Source organism: Agelaius phoeniceus, chromosome 5, assembly GCF_051311805.1.
Source record: "Agelaius phoeniceus isolate bAgePho1 chromosome 5, bAgePho1.hap1, whole genome shotgun sequence".
Taxonomy (NCBI): Eukaryota; Metazoa; Chordata; class Aves; order Passeriformes; family Icteridae; genus Agelaius; species Agelaius phoeniceus.
The window spans coordinates 50,009,197-50,027,305 of record NC_135269.1 but is presented as its reverse complement, the minus strand read 5'-3'; the positions used below and the strand labels follow the sequence as shown (position 1 = coordinate 50,027,305).

The 18,109-nt window shown below is 35.2% G+C and overlaps 1 long non-coding RNA gene across 1 annotated transcript; it reads right to left on the bottom strand.

Moving 5' to 3' along the window:
* Positions 1 to 7,108: 7,108 nt before the first annotated feature.
* Positions 7,109 to 17,769, bottom strand: LOC129120119 (uncharacterized). Its single transcript, XR_008534186.2, has 3 exons — positions 17,535 to 17,769; positions 16,087 to 16,293; positions 7,109 to 7,569 (listed from the first exon to the last, which is right to left on the bottom strand). It is a non-coding gene; the product is annotated as an uncharacterized LOC129120119 (long non-coding RNA).
* Positions 17,770 to 18,109: the final 340 nt, after the last annotated feature.

Sequence of the window (18,109 nt, the reverse complement as noted above, 5' to 3'; positions counted from 1 at the left end):
ATGTTCAGGATGTTTGGCTAAGACTTTCCCACTGAGAACTCAGCTCAGACTTCAGCTGCCTAAGGGGCCTTGATCTGCTCACATCCTTGCTCCAGCACCTTTTTTCCTAAAACTGAGATTGTTAGTGACAGACATCCTTCCCCAAGCAAAGTTTCTTATACCTCTCCTGCTACATTTATGTGAAATATTCCTCCAGGTACTGAAACACAGGTCCTTAGTAGACTGACAAAATATATCCAATTGACCTCTGGCATGGCTTGCACTGTTGCTTTGACCCGTGTTTTCCCTTGAAACACAAGAACTACTTCTGGAAGAAGTTAAAATAATTTGTTTTGACAATGCAAAATTAGGGATCTGGCTGTCTTCACCTATTGACTGACTTAGTCCTTAACTAAACTATTCTCCAGTGATTAGCTTACTGTGAGGAAAAACCATTATCTTCTGCCTGGGAGGACTGTATTCAAATAAGTCATAGTTTAAGTACAGAAAATCATACATTTTATATAAAACTTACTAGTCTCCCAGTCACATGCTACTCAGCCATACAAAAAAGATTAATGCCTTTGGTTCATTAGTGATGCTTGTATCAAATGTGAACCCTTATCCAGTCTCTGCTTGTTGCCATGAAACTAATCTTTAATGCAAGTCACTTAAATTCACACATTCTGAATTAAACCCTCCAGACAGATATTGCTAGTAGGTAGGCCAGAGCTAATTCAAATAAATCTAGTGTGTAAGTTACCGTACTCTCACATTTTTCAGGTCCAAACAGAGGTGATGTGTCTTCTATCACATTTTCTGAATTTCTATCCTACTTGTAAACAAATATCTACCTTGGAAAGCTCCCTACCTGGCTGGGAGAGAGTCTGGAAACACACTTTCTCTGTTGTGGTTTAAAATCCTTCGTGCCCTCTGACACTTCTACTCTGGCTAATATAGTCCACATTTTACCTGGAAGTAGTCTTTTTAAAAATCAGATCAATATATTGATTGTCTAGCTCTGCCCTGTACTCTATTAAAATTTGATAAATATTTCAGTCAGCAGCTGCAATCAGCAAAGTGCACTGAAATTAATACCTGAAAATATCTGGAAATATGTATAACAAATCATAAGGTATACAGAGAAATAAAATTTGTATTCATGGGAAAGGAGATACTCCAACTTCCTTTTGGCAGCTATAACTACTGTGCAGTGCATTTCAACATATTTCAAGAAAGAATCTTTTTATATCCACATATTAATTATGAAGTTTCCTTCTCTGTGGGACCATACTGATACTTAGCTTATGTTATCAAATATAAGACATTTGTTTGTGCTATGTGAAAAAAAACAACAATCCAATATCTGCCTTTAAAACATCTGAGGACAGCCTAATTTTTGTGTATACTATTTTTCTGCTTCAGGAATTGGGTGTCCAGAAGTACCAACTTCAGGTTCTCAGTCTTATTTTTAGTTACTTACCTTAGCCCTTAACACAAACTGTACATTGTGACAGTGTTCACAGGGGTTCTTGGATGAGGGATGAGACAAGAATGGTGACTCCATGTTCAGAAGGCTTGATTTATTATTTTATTATATATATATTACATTCTAACTATACTAAAAAGAGATAGAATGACAAGTTTTCTCAAAAGCTAGCTAAGCTAAGAATAGAAAAGAATGAATAACAAAGATCTGTGTCTCAGACAGAGAGTCCAAGCTATCTGGTCTGTGGCTGGCCATTAATTGTAAACATCCAAGATGGGCCAATCACAGATGGACCTGTTGCATTCCACAGCAGCAGATAACCATTGTTTACATTTGTTGCTGAAACTTCTCAGCTTCAGCAGGAAAAATCCTAAGAAAGGTTTTCACAAAAAGATTTCTGTGACAGTACATCATTGTAGATATGTGCTTTAACCATAGTTCATTACTTACATTGAGTACAAATGTAATTTTTTTAGTCTCCTCGCTGACAAATATTTTTTCCCTTTCTTGCCTGTTAAGTCACTGCCATGCATGTGAGGGAAATGCACTTGAATAACTTAACTTGTCTCCTGTTCCAGCTACACCATTTTCATTCTGTGGATACTAGCTATAGTAGTTAATCTTTAACCAAACAATCATGATCCAGTCTACTCCTTGTGGTTTTCTGGTCATGCTTTACATAAAAGCTAATTTATGCAAACCAGTTGTACTTTTACTCACTCAAAAAGTGAGCACAGCTAAGATGGTGGTTTAAGGAAAACTCTTGAAGTAGAAATGGTTATAAATGTATAAATTTGTCTAGGGTTCTCTATCAGACATTACTCATTAATAAAGCATAAAAATTATTTGGCATCAAAAATGTCTCACAATATTTCCCCCACTGAGGTAAATAAATATATTTTCATATATTCACGTACATTGTCTTGACTAAAATGTAAGTGAATGGTTTCTCTTGTCTTCTTTTATTTTCTTTTTCTAAAGTGACCAAAGCCAAGAATGTTGTAATATAATACTTGTAGAGTATAATAACTCTTTTAATTTCTCCCTTAGAGCAAGTGAAGATTGTTTAAACTCATAGATGATGGGATGAACGGGGTCTTCAGTTCTCCTTCATTGCTAGGTGTCTCTTGAAAAGTACTGTCTGGCTTTTCCTCAGCTCATGACTCCTTTTTCTGAATTCACCTTCATGACCTAGGTCAGATCAGATCCTCTCACCTTTTCCCAGGAGCTTCAGGTTGTGCTCTGTTTTAAAATGGATGGTGGCTTTGTCTTATGCTTGTTAGAATTTGCTGAGCACCAACAATCATAAAGGCCTGGTTCAAATCTTCCCCCCAGAGTGTTAATTTCCAGTCTAAGGTTTTGTTCCTGGTATGGTTCAACATTTATCAAAATCCTGCAGTAACAAAACTCTACAATGTTGGATTTATTTGTATTCTGTTGTTAAAAATACGTAACCCAGAAGTTTCATTTTTAACTAGAGTGCATCACTGTTCACATTTAAATAACAAAAATCCAATTTAAAGTCAAGCAGCAGAGAATTGTGAGCAAGGAAAAATTAATTTGAAAAATCAGTTGTTTCAAAGGATATTATGAAACATGAAACCGCCTTCAAATTATCTGTTTCTGTACTAACATGAAAGGCTGCTTGAAATTCTTCTACTTATTTTTCTTATTTCCAGGAATTTTTTTTTTTATGAAGTCAAGACTGGTGAAACATCTTTGTTCCTGTTAATTTACACATACTCATAGTAACCTGTACTACTTAGGAGTTATTCTGGTCATAAATTTCTCATAAATAACTTCTTCAGTGAAGACAGTATAAATTAGAACATCATAAGAAAATTTGGGTTTCTGTAGACCCTCCCCAAATTGCAGTGGCAACCCCAAATTGCAGTGGCAACCACAAAGGCTGTTGTGATTTGTTGATGTATTATAACTGCAAAATACTACTGAATAAATAGGAAAATGAAAGTAGAGGGAGTTATTTCATCAAGTGATTGATGTTTCTGCTTTTACTATAAGTCACAGGAAAATAGTTGCCACCATCATCCACAGAGCTGCTTTTAAAATTAAAATCTCCTATCGCAGTCAGTATTATCCTTTCCACCCAACCATGGATTTTATCAGGATGTCCTTGTCTCATACAGAACTTTGCTAAGAAAACAGTTTTCTTTATCCTCTACTCAAGGTAGTACTAAGAAGATGTAATGATTTCAGGTTACTTAGCAACACAGGCAATAAACATCTCTCTTTAAAGACGACAGTCCCCCTTCCTAAGAAACATTCTCTGTCAGTTTACTGCCCTGGGGTTTGAGGGGCTGGATTCTTTTCTGTAAGACAGCATCCAACAGTCAATGACACTGTGTTAGATATTGAATTAATCATAGGAGAAGAAAAAATAGAACTTTAGAAAGCAAAATGCCTTAATGGGTTTCGTTCCAGAGAGGCATTTCCCTAGCTTTTCCATGCTACTATCAAGAAGCTGTTGGAATGGTGGTTGAGGAAGCAGGCAACAGACAACTTTCAGGGGAGCTGTACTGCGAGCTAGTGCTGTCAGCTGTGCCACAGCAGTGCTCAGAGTGGTGTTTCTGAGGATGCCATCCCACAAAATAGCTGTGCTAGGCCCATGACCCAGCACTACAATGAGCATGAAGCAACTTACCTGCTTGATATCAAACTACCTCAGTGTTTCTCTGCTGCAAAACCCTGTAAATACTGTGTCATTGCTGATGTGTTATGAACCCACAACACATGACTTTGAATTCACAACATGTGACTTCCCAGTAACTTGTTTTACAGCCTTGGCTGTAGCTTTGTCATGTACTTATCTTGTATAAACCGTGTTCACATAAATAAACTTGAGCACTAGTTGTCAGAAAAATACTGAACAAGTTAAACTAGAACAATATCTCTTTAGTTCTAACATCATCTCTGACTGAAAATATTCCTGTTTAGTTCCAGTTATATGTCAGCAAAAAGTATGGGAACAGTTACAGTTCTGGATCAAATATTTATACCATTTGATCCAAGTTCACTTGGTTCACTTGGGGCCAAATTAATTATAATCTGGGACATTGTAATTAGAAATAAGAGTAAACAACAGATCAGAGAAAGGAAAACCTGTCACTCTTGAGGAAAAAAAAAAGTGAAACTATCTTCATAGATGCAGTACCTACAATAGTCATCAAGAGAAAACCAGAAGATCCCATTCTTCTGAAGCCCTTTTTGTCTTTGCTATGTGTGATACAGCTTTGGAATTAATTATGACAGGTTTTATGACTACAATCTTTTAAGGCTAAAAATAGAATGGGAGACTGTTCTATCATCTGTATCGCTGAACTGTTTGCTGCCTTATTAATGGAATACTGCTAAAACAAAATTTCTAGTAACTCCAGTATCTTCAGACCATAATTGAATATCTATTTTTTTCTCTCCTATGTCATGATACTGCAAAAAGAATATGAATCTGGTCTTGTAACTTTTGCTTGGTTTAGCCTGATTTTTTTAATTATTATTATAGTGTCTGCAAAGAAGTCAACAACAGTATAAACTCAACCATTAGGATTTACATGGTCAGTGTCAGAAGTGATGTCATTCTGGAAATAATGCTAGCAAAACTGCACTAGATATTTTTCATACTTCAGCAGCATGGCTTATCTACTGATAGTCATTCCTACTGATCAATGATCCCATGCAGCTGCATCAGTGCTGGGCACATATGGAGAAGAATGAATGCAATTTAGCATTCACATTTGGCACTGTCAGTAGGATTCATCTGATTTGCAAAGGAGGCAGACAAGAAATGCAGCCATTAATAAAGATGATTCACTGTGGTAGATGATCTTTGAAGCCTATACTTAAAAACATCAGATCTGCATATATCCCTGAATTCTGCAACTGTTTTTAAAAATTTTTTGGCAAGTAACTAAGCTATTAAGATGTAATAATAACCCAATAATTCAAATACAATTACACCCCAAAACCTAAATATATTCCCTTGATTCCCTTGATTTGCAGAAAGCTTTCAGTAGGAAAAATATTGATGTGCTCTAGATTTAGACTTGTTTGGATAGCATCCAGCTCTCTGGATTTCTAGTTAAGGATTCCACTGCTCTGTTGGATTAGATTTCACAGGATGAGGTTAAAGACACAAATTACTGCTTTAAAATACCAATGGTCCCCAGAAAGAAATGGCTTGGGGTTTACTTTTATGAAATTTTAAGATCTCTCAGTAAAAAGAAAGATTTACGAAATACTGAAATTAGGGTTTTAAAGAAAAGTCCAATGGCCTTTGAATAAATAGAAATAAAATGGACCTGAGGAATACCAAAACAGTTTTCTTGCCATATGTTAATTACAGTACTTAGTGTGATATTCAGTTAATAGTAAGGCGCAGATTAACTTAAATGACTAAGAGATTTTTGGAAAGAAGGATTCTTAAAAATTAACATTTTTCAGAAGACTAAATGGAGATAAGATTTCCCAGATCCATGCTATCTGGGAAAAATGCAACTCTGTTGTATCTGCTTTTTTTTTTTTTTTTTTTTTTATGGGCCAATATACAAAACTGCTCAGTACTCTAGTTTCATTTACTCTAACAGTTAAGTTGTGGCTGATCAAGAAATCTCCCAACATAGTTTGAATCAGACTCCAGCCCAATGGTGGCAACTAAGGTGTACACTAATCACAGAGTAATTTGTGGAAAAAAAATTCAGCATTTCTGGTGTTCGGTAAAGCCCCAAGACATTTTTTCTGTTCTCTGTGTTCATTCTTTGCAAGTTATCTGCTATCAGTCTCCATCATAGGCAATATGAAAGGCTTTTGGATTGTTCAGGTCTGGCCAATCTTACCTTAGTTTGACACCAGAGGCAACTGCAATTCCACTGAGGCTGTTGACATGGCACTTGAAAGATACTTAGCATAAGAGAAAATAGATATTTTTGGCTGTAGAGTATTTTGTCAGTGCTTTTAAGAAAGTTTCCACAAACCAGAGCAGCACCCAAGACAAAAATATGAAATATTTTTTGTGTGCTGAAAAAAATTAAATTTATTCATCCACTTTGTACACCTTTTAAATTTTATGATTTTTTTTTTTAGTTCTATATGAGGAAAAGATGGTGAAGTATCTTTCTGAATATCTGCACTGATTTTCATTACTCCCTCGGTAGTTTAAATTAATCCCAGATGTGAACAAACTGTTTTGTTGTTATTCCTGCTGCTTGCTGTATGCCAGCACAGTCAAATACTAACAAGTGTGCAGCCATGTCTTTTCAGAACAGAGCAGCACAGACACCTGCCATCAAAGAGCAGACATTCATCTCTGCTTGCTGAGGATTTATGTAACTATCAACTCCATGTATAGATAAACAGATGAACAAGAAGAAATAACCTCCTTGATGGCTTTAGGTCATCTACTTCATTGTATCTTATTTGGATAAATTTTGAACTTTTATGTATCTTTTAATATCTCTAACCAAAACCCCACTTCCCCTCCCTACTTTTTTTCATTTTTGTTTACTTTATCATTTTGCCTTTATCTTCTCTCCCAGTTTCTCATGACTCATGCAATTTTCATTACATTACATTATCATTCTGAAAACAGTGAGAAATCTGTCAAGAATAGATGTAAATGAGATGTAATAAAGAACATTTGGGATTTATTTCAGCAATCTGTGTGATATTAAAGAGATAAGGAGGAAAAGAGAATGCTTGCTTAATGTATGGTAAAGACAATACTAGACAAAGTGGAGAACAATATTTAAAGACAATCTATTCCTTCTGAACATGGTCTGCTCAGATTAGCATGTTCAATGGAAACTTTAATACCTATAACATTGTGCCAGCTATGACACTTTTAAAAATAGAAAGGCAGGATTTGTTCATGAAAGTCTTCTGCAGTTATTGACGTTATTATTTATTCTGAACAATTTATGCTTGGTTCTTTATTAAAGAAAGTAAAAAGCACAAATCTTGGCTTGAAGATTTTATGATGATGATGAGCCTTTCTGCAGTAAATCAACTGGATAGACTTCTGCTGATGTTGTGTCTCCACATGAGGCCAGGAATCTGCTGCCATAGGTAACTTGCAAGGTCAGGTCTTTCTTAAAAATCCAAAATTATAAAGGAAATAAACCATCAAAATTGTTTCAAAAGAATACAAAAGAGAACACAGGTCCTCACACATATATTTTGACATCTCTTCATTTTAACAAACATAATTTTCAAAAAAATTTTCATATGAAAGTGAATATGCTTTTCACTTCTCACAAATTCAGTACTGATGCTTCCACTCTTTGGCAGGTTCTCATAACCCAGGAGTTTGACAGAGTCCGGTTTCCTTCATATGAGAATTCTAATTCCTCACAATTGTGTAGAAAATAGTCACCAAAGCACAGCCTCAGCTAGAGCCTAGCAGACTTCCTCACAGCAGGAAATCATGCAGGAAAGATGCAATAGTCTGGAGAAATCCTAGGTGGGAGAACAAGAAAGAGCATAGGACCTGACGTACAAGTCAACAATCAAATGTGGAATGATTTGGCAGCCAAGACCTACCATGCTGAATCAGATGGCAGGTCCATTACCAAAACAAACAACGTAGGAACAAATGAATCATTAAGCATGTGAAATGTGTGGGCTTGAAAAGAAAAATTTGGCTATTCAGAATGTTTTGGAGTTACAAAGCTGTATATGTTCAGCAGAATAAGGTTTGAGCATGAGTGAAAATAATTTCTTTGGAAGTCTTCACTAGTATGAAAAGGTTACTGCTCTTAAATAAGTATTTCTTATTAAAGTAAAAATCCCCATCATTTATCAACACCTCTAACTGTGGTTCTAAATGATGTTTTCCAGGTCCTGATAATAATGCAAGCATGGTAATATTTCATTTAATTAGGCTGAAGATTAACAGAAGAAGAAAACAAGAGTGTCAGGAAACAGAAAACTAAGAGAAAATACCAGAAGAATAATATTTATTTTATGGAAGAAAAGCAAAGAGCCAAAACACCTTCTAAATCCAACAGAAATATCAGTAGGTTTAAAGCATTTTATGTAATACTGATAAATTGTCTTCAATTGTGCTGTAAATTATGTATTGCTATATGCATAGAATAGGGAAGTTCTTATATACATATGAAATATGAATATTTGCTTTAGAATATTTGGCTTTAGAGTAAGAAGAAATTCAAATTACTAGACCTGTGTCACACTGACTCAGCAATGTGCCAAGATTAGAAATATTGTTAATATTTTATTGTAAAACAATTCTATCAGACTCTCTTTGTTTTATATTGAGTGCCTTTTTGATTTTTCATGTTGTGTTGTATTGTATACTGACAAGGAAGGTCCGGAACAAATCATAGAATCATCAGACTCTAAGCTACTACTAACTCCCTCTCACCATGGTAAAGGTGGTTTTTTGTCACCCTATTATGTATCTGCCATAGCTTTCCTGTTAAAGAAAATTATCAGATATTCAGAGCCCTTTATAGCTTCAAGCTACTCAAAAGCAGTTCTTCTCTTTTAATACCCCAACTCAAGAGAATTTTTTTAATTAAAGAAAACCATCCATTTTAATATTGTATGTTTCTTATTTATGGATTGCCAGTGAAGAGGTTGTCTATGGGAATAAAGTTATTAGCATAAAATACCACAAATATTTGTAGGTAAGATCTTACCTACACTATTTTGATGGCTTTTAAGGAGAATAGACTGAATGACTGAAAGTGCACAGGCGTGGTCTGATACTGTCCATACCAGCAAAATCAAGCCTACATTATAAATGATATTGCATAGGCCGTTACCTCCACTTAGTTTCAGTTTTAGAACAACAACAAAAATATGTTAAAAGTTTCTTTCTCTAGCTCCACATTTTTTAATAGATTTATACTTTTTCTAATACTTAAATTTTCAGCTTCGTAGTGGTTCTTTAATATTGCACTTTTAAACAGTAATGCAGTTCCTTAGGTGGAGAAGGCTTCTTAGAAAATTTGGGTCAATTTTTCATACCATACCATACCATACCATACCATACCATACCATACCATACCATACCATACCATACCATACCACACCACACCACACCACACCACACCACACCACACCACACCATACCATACCATACCATACCATACCATACCATACCATACCATACATTCCTGTCATAATCCTGTGTTGAATCTTTTTCATGTGATAGGCCAAATATGGAATGTTCAATGATTTTCTTTGAATTCTCCATGCTAAAGAATATTCGTACACAGTAGAGCTAATTGCTATCCTTCATCAAACATTTGCATTTTACCCTCTAGAACTTTCATTTCGGTTAGCCGGTAAAGCTAACTATTTTAGATTTTCAAATATCTCCACTAAGCTTAACCCATCATTTTCTCAGGAGACTGGAAAAAATTTATTGCTGCACACATATATATTCTAATTTCATTTATCTATTTCCAATTTATATTCAAATCCTTTTTCCATTCACAAGATATTCTTAACCAGGAATTTGCACAGCAGAATAATTAAATCAATGAGAGAATTTTGGTAAACTAAAGATAGGCTTACTTTGAATAACTCCCAGAATTACTTCAAGGGATATATAGAAGTTCCTCTTCACAAAGTACAAAAGCATCTCAATACAGTGTTACTGTAAGAATACTTACAATGTAGGAAGTGGATATAAAGCAAAAAATCAGTAGACACTATGTATTAGCATAAAATAGTTGCTTTTGGGTGCTATAAGGAATTAGTATTTTTTGTTTCAAGTAAAGTTTCCCTTATCAGATAATTGAAGAGACATGTAAGTAATCCATGGACATATAGAAGTTCTTGCAGCCAAAGAGAATAATCATTCTCACAATTACACTATGATTCACATTAAGTTCAGGGTATCTCTTGACTTTCTCATGGATATATTTTCATCTTATTTCTGTCAGCTGAGTACATACAGCATTTTTTGGCTGTCACTAACAAGACAGGTCAAAAAAGAAGTTGTCAAGTTTATGTTTCCTGACAATTTTCATTTCTCACCTCATTGACAGGTTTTCCTGCTTAGACAAATACATTTCTGTATTTTCTATCAAGGTCTTTTGTACTTGAGATGTTTATTTTAAAATTAAAATGTTCAATATTTGACAATCTTATCAGAAACCTTCTCAAGTCCTGTGTTTACCCAAGCTGTAAATCAAGGTGATTTTGATTTTAAATCAATTTTGGGCTTTTAACTGGCACTATATTTTACAGTAATTTTTCATCATTCAGGAAGCATCACATCTGCCATTCTGGAAGAAATGTTTTCTTGGTGCATTTCCCCCTCCTTCACCCTTTTAATGTAGTCTCACCTGGCTACTGGCCAAATGATTTTATAGACAATCCATAAATTACCTCATGTGAAGGAAGCGAAAATAATTGCAGCAACTAGCTTTGCAGTGTTTTATTAAAAACAATTCTAATAGTTGCAATTAGGGGAGGAATTAAAAACCTTTAGTGTCCTTATAAGAACTAACTGGTAGTCTGCCATCTACCAAAATCATTCCTTAAAAATCAACAAAAAAACCCCCTTACAACCAAAGTGAGATTTACAACTAAAGTAAAATTTCAAAATCAATATTTTTACAGAAGGAGAATTTAACGTGGAGAAAGGAGGACAGAGAAGTAAACTCTGCACAAAGATGTCTCCCACAGAGTGCAGTTAAGGACATTTTTCCCAGCACAGAACATCTGAACTAATATATGGCCTTGACTTTTTTCTTTCTGACACTTAGTAGAATCAATGCTGGACACATGTATGCAAATAGCTATTTCAGGACTGCAAGCTTTTCTGAGGTTATTGATAACATAAACCAGAAAAACCTTTCAGAACATTAATGTACTACTAAAAATGACCTTTCAAAATCTTCAAGCTTCAAAGTTACACCAAACATGACAACTCAGCACGACAGAACTGCATCTGGTCTCAGAGTACTCCCATCTGAGCTGGAATCCATTGCTTCAGTGTCCATCCCATGGCGGGAGTGACAGCAGGTCTGAACTTGGAGGTCATAGTTTGCCACAGGACACCCAAACATCAAGCAGTATATTTGTACTAAATTCATCTTATTTTACTTGGAATGCAGTAAAAAAAGACCGAAGTTTCAGCCTTGAAACTGCCCACACAAAGGAGCAGTAATTGCTTTCTCTCACTTAAAACAAATAGATTGTGTTTTGCTGGGCTTTAATGTGTCTAGAGGACTGACTTAGTAAGTCATAATAGCTATCCTTTATATAATCCTATCTGATATCCTTAAGCTTCCTTCTTGGAAAATAAAGATGCATTATAGCTTTGCTGAGAATGTGAGCATCTATTCTGTTCTTTTACTTGAAAAACTAATTCATTTTATTGCTACATTACTGAATACCAACTAAATACTAACTGGAAATACAGCTCTGTGAATAAATACCGAAGTATTCTCTAGGGTTAATAAACTACAAGCAATGATTTTTGAATTGTTTCTCTCTGTGTGAAAGTTAGTTACCGCTTTCTTTTAAAAGTAAGTCATGTACTATCAAAGGAAGCATAAGTTATACTATGAAGTTTTCAAAATAATCAACAGTAATGTTCTGTAATTTTTATATATGTGCCTACCCACTTTAATGTGCCATGATGGGAAGATCTGTATTTTTGGTCTAAATCAGATGTAACTGAGTTGGTGTGGGGGTGGCAATGCTCACTCTGTACTGGGCACTGGTGATGCTACACCTCAAGTGTTGCATCCAGTTTTGGCCCCTCACTGCAAGAAAGGCATTGAGGTGCTGCAACAGGTCCGGAGAAGAGCAACAAAGCTGGGGAAAAGTCTAGAGGGACATATGAGAAGTGGTTGAGGGAGTTGCCATCATTCGGTCTGTAGAAAAGGAGGCTCAGGGGACTCTCCACAATCACCCGAAATGAGGCTGTGGCTGAGTGGGAGTTGGCCTCTTCTCCTGGGCAACCAGTGACAGGACAAGAGGTAATGTTCTCAAGCTGCACCAGGGGAGGTTCAGGTTGGATATCAGGAAAATTTTTCACTTAAAGGGTGGTGAGGCATTGTAATGGGCTGCCCAGGGAGGTGGTGGAGTCACCAACTCTGGAGATATTCAAGAAATGACTGGACGTGGCACTAAATGCTATGGTTTAGTTGACATGTTGGTATTTAATCAAAGGTTGAACTCAATGATTTTGAGGCCTTTTACAATCTTAATGATTCCACTATTCATCCACTATAATACAGAACTCATTTCTGAAAATTCTGTACTCTATCAGCAGTCCAAAAGTAAAACAAAAACAAGTGTGCTCTCCTCAACTGTTGAATAAAAGGAAAGCATTTATTACTCTTCTAAGAACATCAGCAGAAACAGGTGCAATAAAACTTCATCTTCTACAGATTCAAATATCTTATTGAGAATGTAGCTTAGTGGAAACCCAATGGGCTGTTATTACTTTTGATGCTGTAATGTTTGTGTGCATTTGCTTATTTTAAGACTCCATTAAGCTAAGCACTGTATACACACATGGTAAAAAGTGTATTCCTTACCATCAAAGGAGCTGACCTCTAAAACAAATTACTACAGAAATTTCTGCAGTCTGGAAGTGAGATGAGAGGACACAGAAATAGAAACAAAAGTATTACACTACATGATGGTGGGTGATACAACAGTCTCATAAGTAAAAACTGCAGCAAGGAGAAAAGATCCCTTAGCATAAGTCTGTTTAACACATTTATGGTATTAGACAGTGAGGGGCACACCTCATTTCCTGCAGGAGCTTCTTCCACTACTAAAGACAGCCAGCTCAAAAAAATCTTTTTCTGCTTTCTTAACCCAAATGATGTAGCAGAAAAGTGAGACGAGGAGCTGAAAACAAGCCTCCTTACAAATAAAAATTCGATATTTGAAAGCTTGCTACATTTAGGGGCCTGTGAGCAGTAAAGCACCAGGATATCAGTTGCTGCTCTTCTAATAACCTATAGTAATAAAACCCAGACTCATGGTTATGTTCAAAATATATCAACCAATTTTTGAAATTCCTTTAATGGTAACTTTTTTACTGCAGTATCCCAATGCCAAACAATTCTAATTTAATGCATTTACCAAATCCCCACCATTGCTATCACTATAGGAATGAACAATAAAAGTCATTGAAAAAATGTTACTTACTTCCCCATATCTCACAGAATAAGTGATTCTTCTCTCCCCATAAATGCTCTTTTCTCTAGAAGCTAAAGACTGTTGGTCTGAGTTGATGGAGAAAGGCAGCTAATCTAAGGTGAGCCAGAGGATAATTCAATATTGAGCCTTTTTGGACAAATTTGAAAAATAAAACAAAGACAAAGCCAGCCATTATGGGGATAATACTTGCTCAATTTCACAGCCTAATAAGAAAAAAGATGCACTCTAAAGCAAGAAGAGTCCTTTTAATTACCTTCCATTTGGGGAAAAAAAAAGAGACAGCAATTTTCATCACAGTTGCTTCACAGAGTTTATGATCCAGTCACTTGGATTTCATGTTACAACTTCTTTACTTTGGAAATTAAGTTGTTTGTTCATAAACATTGTAGAATACAACACAGAAAAGACAGGAGATCTTTACATACAGTCACAGACAAAACCACCAGCTGGACAAATTCTAAAATTCTTTGTAAATATGTCTAAATAAGAGTCACACGATTTTCTTCACCTATTTTATCTTTAAATTAATTAAAAAGTGCTAACAGAGGAAAGCATTTCTTGTCATTTTTCTTCAGTATTTTTGGTGGGGTTTTTTCACTACCTCTTGAATGATATTGCAAGCAAAAAACCAGTATGTTAATAACAAATGAAAAAGAAATTTAAATTTATACTTATTTCTCTTAAAAAAGTTGTTGTAAGCCAATCTTTTTATCACTATGTGTTCTGTACTGGGAAATATTCTCTTTGAGAATGGAATACAAGTTTTTCCATAGTGCTGCACACCACTAAAGGATCACTCATATTTAGGGAAAAATACGTGCAGTCAACGAATTCTCTTAGCAAAAATGTGAGATCTTAACCCTCAAAGTCTTCAGCTATCTTCACTATTTTTAAACAAATGTGAAATAACTATACATAATGTAATTTTAAAGTAATACCCATTGCATTTCAACATATTGTTTCAGGCTCAGCAACAGTAATACTATTCACTCTGGTTCTAGTGAGTGAAAAATGAGGGTCACATTCAGGTGTCTGCAAAAGCCCATGTAGACAGACTCAACAAGGTTTCTCAATCCTTGTCTCTTGTTAGGTTGACTAGTAGAGACACTGTATTTTTTCTTCCCATATGAAGATAAAAAGCTCTGTATTTTCTTGCAGGTAAAAAAAAATGTCCATGTCAATTAATTGAAAAAATACCTAGCTCACATTGACTGAACTTTTATTTGTGTGTCAGAAAAACATACAGAGAAGCTCTCTAACAAGGCAGTTTGGTGAGAGAAAAAATGAGACTGTACTTGAATGGGATTTCCAAGATCACCTTTATTCAACAACTACAAAAGGTGAAAACTCCAATATACTCATTATTCCTGTCAATTCATGTTTTGTCTCCATACCAAATATTGAAGAAGCCACCAACCTTCTCTTAAAAAGATATCACCCAAACAGGCATTCACATAAGCAAGTACTGCTAAGCCAATTGCAGAATTATAACTGGCAAGTTTAATTTTGTCATGGAGCTGGAAAAGGCAGAAATGTTTAGAGAAATTACAGGATTGAAGAACCATTATTCCTAGTAAATGCTATGAGAGTTTTGGAGTTCCTAGATACCTTAAATAAATAAGCAACTTTGGATCAGTAAGTTTTGATTAACATTAAATATATTCAAGGGTTGAGGGCTGGAACCTCAGTGCCTTCTGCTTATTAGATTGGTTGTGAATTTTACTCTGTTTGTTAATTTCATTTCATTTTTCATAAAATTATAATTTAAAAACCACATCAATCAAGTTAAGTATGTTATTGTTTAAAAGCTTAACTGGAAATTATTTGATCTAGATACTAGTTACAAAAATACCCAATTAATTATTTGTGACTTTGCTTTGCATGAGCTATAAGACAACATTTTACTTTAGAGTAAACTGCCTAGGAGACTGTCTAACCTGATCTGACATTAATTACATAGCATTGTATAACATTACTTACAAGACACTCCACTGATCAAAATATTTCTTTTCTGATCACAATTTCTCTAATTAAAATATTTTCACTGTTCTTTTTCAATATTTCTCATTCACAGACCTTCCTTTTGCTTAATTTCTCATTTCTGTACTGTTTTAAGTCTTGACTGAGGTTGTGGACTCTCCATCCCGAGGTGTTTAAGGCCAGGCTGGATGAGACTCTGAGAAACTTTGTCTAGTGGAAGGTGTCCCTGCCCACGACAGAGGAGCTGGAACCAAATGATCTTTAAGGTGCCTTCCAACCCAAACCATTCTATGAGTCTATGGTTCTATGAGTTTGTCTTCTCACACAGCTAACCTACTACACTGTAATTTTAGAAATTCCCTAGGAGATGAGATAATCTTACCTGGTAACTATTTCGCCTTTTTTTTTTTTTTTCCTTTTTAATAACACCAACCAAGAGAACAGAGCAAAAACAGGACACCTACCTATCAAGAGCAACTTTATTTAAGAGTGCACCCTATCCTGGGTCTGGCTTGGGAGGAGTTCATTTTCTTCTCAGCAGCCCATACAGTGTTTTGCGTGTGTGACTGAAATGGTGTTGACAACAGAACAGCATTCTATCTGCGACTGAACAGTGCTTGCTTGACATCAGTGTCTTTCTTGTTTCTCACTTTGTTCCACCTGAGAGTAGGCTGTGGGTGGGCAAGAGGTTGGGAAAGAGCACAGGTAGAACAGCTGACTCATAGCTGATCGTTTCATCAATGACAAAAACCAGAGTAAGAGAACATAATCTTAAAAACAGGTGTATTATCTTATTTAAACCAAGGGAACTGTTTATAAAAAGAAAATTTAGTAATTTATAGTATTTTAATTAAATTACTACAAATAATTATTATTTGAGTTTAGTATCTTGAATGTAGTGTAAGCTAAATATTTTGAATAGAGGCATTATGACTGCATAATTCCATTATTTATCAAGTAACTTACCTACAATTTACAATTGGTGAATTTTTATCCCAATTTATCTCATTTATTGTTTTGGTTCATCATGTTTTCTCATGGCACTGATTTCAAAAAGAGACTTTGTCTGCCTTCAGGCTCTATTCATTCATAAACATTTCTGTTATCACAAGCCTATAATCATCAACTTCAATTTGTTTTCCTTGCAATTAAAGAATTGATTTATTATCTAGCTCCATGTTTTTAAAATAGTATCAATTTACACATGAGCTGAATACCATTCTCGCTCATAGATTCATTGGATATATATGAATTCATTGAGTTCTGGGTCTACTGAGGAGAAGACAGAGGAATTCTGTACATGTCATGCAGATAAAGGCACTTAATTAAAGAATCATTTGGGGTTATATGCATGTAAATAAGGATGAATGGGATTCATTAAATACTCAAAAAAGGTAATTCATTGCTTAAAGTACTTTTAGTTCACTACAGGATCAGCTGGGGTAGTGGAACCACTGTTAAAGGTGTAAATTTATGTTCAGGTACATCATGTGCAATAATTTCAGATTGAAAAAACAATGACACAATAGTAAGCTATTTCTCTAAGTCTCCTCTATAAAACGTTTACTAAATCTGAGAGGATAATTAATTCCATTAAAAATAAAATAATTATAGGTGATATGAATTCCCCCATAAAGCTTCTCTTTTACTACTAACTTAGACTAGATGTCAGAAGGCTTATGTTAGTGAAAATCAATCCCGTCTAAAGTCACCTCTTCAGAACATACAGTTTTGGTATTTCAGTAGTTCAACACAGTGTTGTATGAAGTGAAATGTCAGATTAAATATTCAAGTTTAGACAGTAGAAGTGTAGGATTTCTAAATAATTATTTAGAAATTTTTAGGCTGTATCTGTTACCAGAGGTTGGCCATTGTCATGAGTATAATCCTGAACACACTACAAAATTCTTACCTCCTTCATCCCCCCAGGCAGAAAACAGCCAAACATCTCAACTGAAGTAGTCAGTTGGCTCAGATTGGAGTATTCAGGTGTTTTAAGGCAAGCACTTGTGCAAGTGCTTTGCTGGATCATGGTCAAAGCCTTCTCCAGGCTTCCTGATGGCTTCTTTATCCTTGTCCCAGCCTTGCTGAATGGGCTTTTAGGTTTGGGTAAAAAAAGATTGTATTTACTTTCTCCTCACCAAAACCAAATTCTGCATCTTCTCAGACTATTTCACTTGAATCAGCTGTTCATCTTTCTTTCCACTGACTGTCCCTTTTTATTCTTCATATCATTCATATCCATAGTGCTAAAAAACTGGTTTATTTTTCTTAAGAAACACAGAGACATCGTAATAACATTTGTAAAGGACCTGCTATAACAGCCTTTGAGATCAGTGGGAGTTTCTCCATTGACTTCAACAGGTTTTGAACTGAATTCTAAAATTCTAGGGAACAGCAATGAAAGAGTTCTCTCATCAATTCTAGGGAATAGCAGTGAAAGAGTTCTCTCACCAATAGCAAAAAAGTTCAGAGTCTCTCTGTATT